The sequence below is a fragment of the Arachis stenosperma genome, chromosome 3, assembly GCF_014773155.1.
Source record: "Arachis stenosperma cultivar V10309 chromosome 3, arast.V10309.gnm1.PFL2, whole genome shotgun sequence".
Taxonomy (NCBI): Eukaryota; Viridiplantae; Streptophyta; class Magnoliopsida; order Fabales; family Fabaceae; genus Arachis; species Arachis stenosperma.
The window spans coordinates 19,154,478-19,162,732 of NC_080379.1; positions in this window are offsets into that span (position 1 = coordinate 19,154,478).

The following is an 8,255-nucleotide window of genomic DNA, read 5'->3' on the forward strand; positions in this document are numbered from 1 at the left end:
AATTAATTTTGAAAACATTTGATTGAAAAGATATGATTTGAAAAACGATTTGATTTTGAAAAACTTTGAAAACTTGAAAAAAATCTGATTTGAAAACAAAATCTTCCCCCTAGCACTATCCTGGCGTTAAACGCCCGAATGGTATCCATTCTGGCGTTTAACGCCCAAAATGCACCCTTTTTGGGCGTTAAACGCCCAACCAGGTACCCTGGCTGGCGTTTAAACGCCAGTCTGCCTTCTTCACTGGCATTTTGAATGCCCAGCTTTTTCTGTATAATTCCTCTGCAGTTTGTTCTGAATCTTCAATTCTCTGTATTATTGACTTGAAAAAGACACAAACATCAAATTTTTGGTTTTTATGGTTTTTGTGAATTATTTTTGTGATTTTCGAAAATTAAGGGAAAAAGATATCAAAATTCTTAATGAGATTCCAGGAATCAGTGCAAGCTAGTCTAAGACTCCGGTCCAGGAATTAGACATGGCTTCACAGCCAGCCAAGCTTTCAAAGAAAGCTTCGGTCCAAAACACTAGACATGGCCAAAGGCCAGCCAAGCCTTAGCAGATCACTGCTCCAAAAGCACGATCAACAAGCTCTTGTGATGATAAGTTGAAACCTCGGTCCAATGAAATTAGACATGGCTTTACAGCCAGCCAGATTTCAGCAAATCATCATGAAACTCTAGAATTCATCTTCAAGAATTTCGAAAAAAAATAAAAGCCTAATCTAAGCAACAAGATGAACCGTCAGTTGTCCATACACAAGAACAATCCCCGGCAACGGCGCCAAAAACTTGGTGTTGTTGCCGGATCAAAACTTGGCACTGTTATTGCAGGGAACAAATGCGAAACTATAGTTAGGACATTTATATCCCCGGCAACGGCGCCAAAAACTTGGTGCACGAAATTGTGATCAATACTTTTCAAAACATAAACAATCCCTAGTAATGGCTCCAAAGACTTGGTGCTCAATACCATGGCATAAACACAACTTCGCACAACTAACCAGCAAGTGCACTGGGTCGTCCAAGTAATAAACCTTACGCGAGTAAGGGTCGATCCCACGGAGATTGTGGTATAAGCAAGCTATGGTCACCTTGTAAATCTCAGTCAGGCAGACTCAAATGGGTATAGTGATAAACGAAAATAACACAAAGGTAAAGATAGAGATACTTATGTAATTCATTGGTAGGAACTTCAAATAAGCGCATGAAGATGCCTTCCCTTCCGTCTCTCTGCTTTCCTACTGTCTTCATCCATTCCTTCTTACTCCTTTCCATGGCAAGCTCATGTAGGTTTTCACCGTTGTCAGTGGCTACCTCCCATCCTCTCATTGAAAATACGTCCCTGATGCTCTGTCAAGCATAGGCTATCTGTCGGTTCTCAATCAGGCCGAAATAGAATCCAGTGATTCTTTTGCGTCTGTCACTAACGCCCCGCCCTCAGGAGTTTGAAGCACGTCACAGTCATTCAATCATTGAATCCTACTCAGAATACCACAGACAAGGTTAGACCTTCCGGATTCTCTTGAATGCCGCCATCAGTTCTTGCCTATACCACGAAGACTCTGATCTCACGGAATGGCTGGCGTTTGTCAGCGAGCACTCGGTTGTCAGGCGTCAACCATGCATCATGCAATCAAAATCCAAGAGATATTCACTAAGCCTCAAATGCTTGTAGAACAAGAGTGGTTGTCAGTCACTTTGTTCAAGAGTGAGAATGGTGATGATCCGTGACAATCATCACCTTCATCAAGTTGAAGAACAAGTGATATCTTGGACAAAGAACAAGCGGAATTGAATGGAAGAACAATAGTAATTGCATTAATACTCGAGGTACAGCAGAGCTCCACACCTTAATCTATGGTGTGTAGAAACTCCACCGTTGAAAATACATAAGAACAAGGTCTAGGCATGGCCGAATGGCCAGCCTCCCAATGATCTAAGATAGCATAAAATTAGAAGATAGCTACCAAGATTCTTAGACATCAAATACAATAGTAAAAAGTCCTACTTATAGAGAACTAGTAGCCTAAGGTGTACAAAGATGAGTAAATGACATAAAAATCCACTTCCGGGCCCACTTGGTGTGTGCTTGGGCTGAGCAATGAAGCATTTTCGTGTAGAGACTTCTCTTGGAGTTAAACGCCAGCTTTTATGCCAGTTTGGGCGTTTAACTCCCATTTAGGTGCCAGTTCCGGCGTTTAACGCTGGAATTTCTTGAGGTGACTTTGAACGCCGGTTTGGGCCATCAAATCTTGGTCAAAGTATGGACTATCATATATTGCTGGAAAGCCCAGGATGTCTACTTTCCAACGCCATTGAGAGCGCGCCAATTGGGCTTCTGTAGCTCCAGAAAATCCACTTCGAGTGCAGGGAGGTCAGAATCCAACAGCATCTGCAGTCCTTTTCAGTCTCTGAATCAGATTTTTGCTCAGATCCCTCAATTTCAGCCAGAAAATACCTGAAATCACAGAAAAACACACAAACTCATAGTAAAGTCCAGAAAAGTGAATTTTAACTAAAAACTAATAAAAATATAATAAAAACTAACTAAAAGATACTAAAAACATACTAAAAACAATGCCAAAAGTGTACAAATTATCCGCTCATCACAGGACAGCTGGTGCACGAAATTGCAATAACACTTTTGCAATCCCGCACAACTAACCAGCAAGTGCACTGGGTCGTCCAAGTAATACCTTGCGTGAGCAAGGGTCGATCCCACGGAGATTGTCGGCTTGAAGCAAGCTATGGTTATCTTGTAAATCTTAGTCAGGATATCAGAAATTATCAGGATTGATTGTAAGAAGCAAAAGAACATGTAATAGTTACTTGTACTGCAGTAATGGAGAATGGGTTGAGGTTTGGAGATGCTCCATCTTCCGAATCTCTGCTTTCCTACTGTCCTCTTCATCAAACACGCATGTCTCCTTCCATGGCAAGCTCGTGTAGGGTCTCACTGTTGTCAGCAGCTACCTCCCATCCGCGCAGTGAAAGCTAATGCAAAGCACTCTGTCACAGTGCCACCAATCACCGGTTTGGTTCCTTCCCCTACCGGAATAACTCTTTTGCGTCTGTCACTAACGCCCAGTAGGTTACAGGTTTGAAGCACGTCACAGTCATTCAATCATTGAATCCTACTCAGATACCACAGACAAGGTTTAGACCTTCCGGATTCTCTTGAATGCTGCCATCAGGTCCTGCCTATACCACGAAGACTCAGAAGAATCCAAGAGATAACTACTCAATCTAAGATAGAACAGAGGTGGTTGTCAGGCACATGTTCATGGTTGAGAATGATGATGATTGTCACGGATCATCACATTCATCCGGATTAAGAACAAGTGTTATCTTAGAATGGAAGCAAGCATGATTGAATAAAAACAGTAGTAATTGCATTAATCCATCAAGACACAGCAGAGCTCCTCACCCCCAACCATGGGGTTTAGAGGCTCATACTGTGGAAAGAACGTGTACAAAATGTTATGAGGTCATAAGGTTTGATTACAATGTCAAAAGGTCCTATAAGTAGTAAACTAGTATCCTCAGTTTTACAGAAATGAGTAAATGACAGAAAAATCCACTTCTTGGGCCCACTTGGTGTGTGCTTGGGCTGAGCAATCAAGGAAATTCGTGTAGAGACCTTTTTCTGGAGTTAAACGCCAGTTCTCATGCCAGTTTGGGCGTTTAACTCCAACTTTTATTCCAGTTCCGGCGTTTAACGCTGGAATTTCTGAGGCCGGATTGCTACGCGGGTTTGGGCCATCAAATCTTGGACAAAGTATGGACTATTATATATTGCTGGAAAGCCCTGGATGTCTACTTTCCAATGCCGTTGAGAGCGCGCCAATTGGGCTTCTGTAGCTCCAGAAAATCCGCTTCGAGTGCAGGGAGGTCAGAATCCAACAGCATCTGCAGTCCTTTTCAGTCTCTGGATCAGATTTTTGCTCAGGACCCTCAATTTCAGTCAGAAAATACCTGAAATCACAGAAAAACACACAAACTCATAGTAAAGTCCAGAAAAGTGAATTTTAATTAAAAACTAATAAAAATGTACTAAAAATAACTAAAAGATACTAAAATACTAAAAATAATGCCAAAAGTATACAAATTATCCGCTCATCACAACACCAAACTTAAATTGTTGCTTGTCCCCAAGCAACTGAAAATCAAATAGATAAAAAGAAGAAATATACTATAGATTCCAAAATATCAAAGAAACATAGTTCCAATCAGATGAGCGGGACTAGTAGCTTTTTGCCTCCGAACAGTTTTGGCATCTCACTCTATCCTTTGAAGTTCAGAATGATTGGCATCTATAAGAACTCAGAACTCAGATAGTGTTATTGATTCTCCTAGTTAAGTACATTGATTCTTGAACATAGCCAGTGTATGAGTCTTGGCTGTGGCCCAAAGCACTCTGTCTTCCAGTATTACCACCGGATACATACATGCCACAGACACAATTAGGTGAACCTTTTTAGATTGTGACTCAGCTTTGCTAAAGTCCCCAATTAGAGGTGTCCAGGGTTTTTAAGCACACTCTTAATGCCTTGGATCACAACTTTATTTCCTTCTCTTTTTTCTTTTCTTTTTTTCTTTTTTTTTTTTTCGAAATTTTTTTTTTTCACTGCTTTTCTTGCTTCAAGAATCAATTTTGATGATTTTCAGATCCTCAATAACAGTTCTCTTTCTCCTCATTCTTTCAAGAGCCAACAATTTTAACATTCTTAAAACAACAAATTCAAAAGACATATGCACTGTTCAAGCATTCATTCAGAAACAAAAAGTATTGTCCCACATCAAACTAATTCAACTAGTTTCAGAGATAAATTTTGAAATCCTGTACTTCTTGTTCTTTTGTGATTAAAGCATTTTTCTTTTAAGAGAGGTGACGGATTCATAGGACATTCATAGCTTTAAGGCATAAACTTTATTATTTTATTAATTAAGAACAAGAATCAAATATAGATATAGATGAGACTAAAAATAAAGGAAAGAATAAAAAAAACGAAAAACAGAGGCTCCTAATGGTAGAGGTTTTCACAGAGTTAGGACTCACAACCTTGATTTTGAGAAGTGGATGCTCCCCCAGCTTGGGAGGAGAGCTTTTGGCGCTTCAGTTCTTTGATTTCACGCCCCTGCTTCTCTTGTTCCTTCAGCAATTTGCAGATCATGCAGTTCTGATTCTGCTGTTCTTCCTTCAGTTGTTCCATAGTCTCTTGCAGCTTGTTGATAGATGCTTCTAGGCTGGCCCAGTAGCCAACTTCAGGGAGCTCAGGGAGGAACTCATGCGCCCTCCTCTTGATAGAGTTGTCTTGCACTTGTCCTTCCATTGACTTCTTGGTGATTGGGTGTTCAATGGGTATGAACTCATCTACTCCCATCTTCACCCCAGCCTCTTTGCAGAGCAAGGAAATCAAACTTGGATAAGCCAATTTGGCTTCAGTGGAGTTCTTATTTGCAATTGTGTAAATCTCACAAGCAATCAAGTGATGGACCTCCACCTCCTTTCCAAGCATAATGCAGTGAATCATCACTGCTCTTTTGATGGTAACCTCAGAGCGGTTGCTAGTGGGTAATATGGAACGCCCAATGAAGTCTAGCCAACCTCTTGCAATTGGCTTGAGGTCTCCCCTCTTGAGTTGGTTTGGGACACCCTTAGAATTGGTTATCCACTTAGTTCCAGGGAGGCATATGTCCTCTAGAACTTGATCCAACCCCTTATCTACTCTCACCATCCTCCTATTGAAGGAATCAGGATCATCTTGTAGTTGAGGTAACTTGAAGATTTCTCTTATTTTGTCCAGATGGAAGTACATAACTTTCCCTCTGACCATGGTTCTGTGGGTAGGAAAAGCGGTTCCAGTCATTCTTTGCTTATCTGTGAGCCACAGATTTGAGTAGAATTCCTGAACCATGTTCCTTCCAACCTTTGTCTCAGGATTGGTCAGAACTTCCCAACCTCTGTTTCGAATTTGCTCTTGGATCTCCGGATATTCATCTTCTTTCAGATCAAATTTAACTTCCGGGATCACTGACCTCAGACCCATTATTTTGTGATAATGGTCTTCATGTTCTTTGGTTAAGAACTTCTCTTCATTCCAAAGATTCTTTGGATTAGTCTCTTTCTTTCCTCTTGAGTTGGTTTGTTTTCCCTTGGGAGCCATGATATTGATGAACCTTAGCTTAGTGATCACGGAAAAGCACACCAAACTTAGAGGTTTTGCTTGTCCTCAAGCAAAAAGAAAAGAAGAAGAGAAGAGAGGGAGAGAGAGAGGAAATTCGAATGGTGTGAGGAAGGAGGGGTGAGGAACATTCCTTTATAGAGTGGGGGGGAAGGATTTTCGAAAACAAAAGAGAGATTTGAAAGGAAATTTGAAAAGATATGAAAAATATTTGAGAAAAGGGTGAGTTTTTGAAAAAGATTTGAGATTATTTTGAAAAATATTTGAAAAAAAATGGTTTTGATTTTTGAAGATTTGAAAGTGAGTGATGAATGATTGAAGTGTGATTTGTAGAAAAGTATGGGTGAGAAAAGGAAAGTTTGAAAAATCTGATTTGAAAACAAAATTGTGGTCCCCCCACCTTTCTGGCGTTAAACGCCCAGAATGGCACCCATTCTGGCGTTTAACGCCCACTTGGCACCCCTTTTGGGCGTTTAACGCCCAGCCAGGTACCCTGGCTGGCGTTAAACGCCAGAAAACCTTCCTCACTGGGCGTTTTTCTGAACGCCCAGTGATGCTGCACACCTGGCGTTAAACACCCAGAATGGTGCCCATTCTGGCGTTTAACGCCCAGAATGGTACCATTACTGGCGTTAAACGCCCAGAATGGTGCCCATTCTGGCGTTTAACGCCCAAAATGCCCCTTACTGGCGTTTTTTCGCCAGTAAGCTCATTTTCTCTACTTTTTGAGCTGAATCCTTCTGTAACTCTGTGAATTCCTTCATTTTTGATACTTGCCTCTGTAAGAACTAGTCTTACACCTTCCTAATGACTGGGTTGCCTCCCAGCAAGCGCTTCTTTACTGTCTTTAGCTGGACTTCTGCTGAGAATCACTCAAGTCTCAGTTCTGAGCATTCCTGCTCAAAATTTCCTTCAAGATAATGCTTGATTCTCTGTCCATTAACAATGAACTTCCTGTCAGAATCAATATCCTGAAGCTCAACATATCCATATGGTGATACTCCTGTAATCACATATGGACCCCTCCAACGGGATTTGAGTTTTCCTGGAAACAGTCTGAGCCTAGAGTTGAAGAGCAGAACTTTTTGTCCTGGCTCAAAGACTCTGGTTGACAATCTCTTGTCATGCCACTTTTTTGCTTTTTCCTTATAGATTTTAGCATTTTCAAAGGCATTGAGTCTGAACTCCTCTAGCTCATTTAGCTGGAGCAATCTTTTCTCACCAGCTAACTGTGCATCCATGTTTAGGAATCTGGTTGCCCAGTAGGCTTTATGTTCCAGTTCCACAGGCAAATGACAGGCCTTCCCATACACCAATTGGTATGGGGAGGTCCCTATAGGAGTCTTGAATGCTGTTCTGTATGCCCACAGAGCATCATCCAAGCTCTTTGCCCAATCCTTTCTTCGGGACATTACAGTCCGTTCCAGGATTCTTTTTAGCTCTCTGTTAGAGACTTCAGCTTGCCCATTTGTCTGTGGATGATACGGAGTTGCCACTTTATGGCTGATTCCATATCTAACCATAGCAGAGTATAGCTGCTTATTGCAGAAATGAGTGCCCCCATCACTGATTAGCACTCTGGGGACGCCAAACCTGCTGAAAATATTTTTCTGGAGGAATTTCAGCACAGTCTTGGTGTCATTGTTGGGTGTAGCAATTGCTTCTACCCACTTGGATACATAGTCCACTGCCACCAGAATGTAAGTGTTTGAGTATGATGGTGGGAATGGCCCCATGAAGTCAATTCCCCATACATCAAACAATTCTATCTCTAATATCCCTTGTTGAGGCATGGCGTATCCGTGAGGCAGGTTACCAGCTCTTTGGCAACTGTCACAGCTACGCACAAACTCTCGGGAATCTTTATAGAGAGTAGGCCAGTAGAAGCCGCACTGGAGAACTTTAGTGGCTGTTCACTCACTTCCAAAGTGTCCTCCATACTGTGATCCATGGCAGTGCCATAGGATCCTTCGTGCTTCTTCTCTGGGTATACACCTGCGGATCACTCCGTCAGCACATCTCTTAAAGAGATATGGTTCATCCCAAAGGTAGTACTTGGCATCTGAAA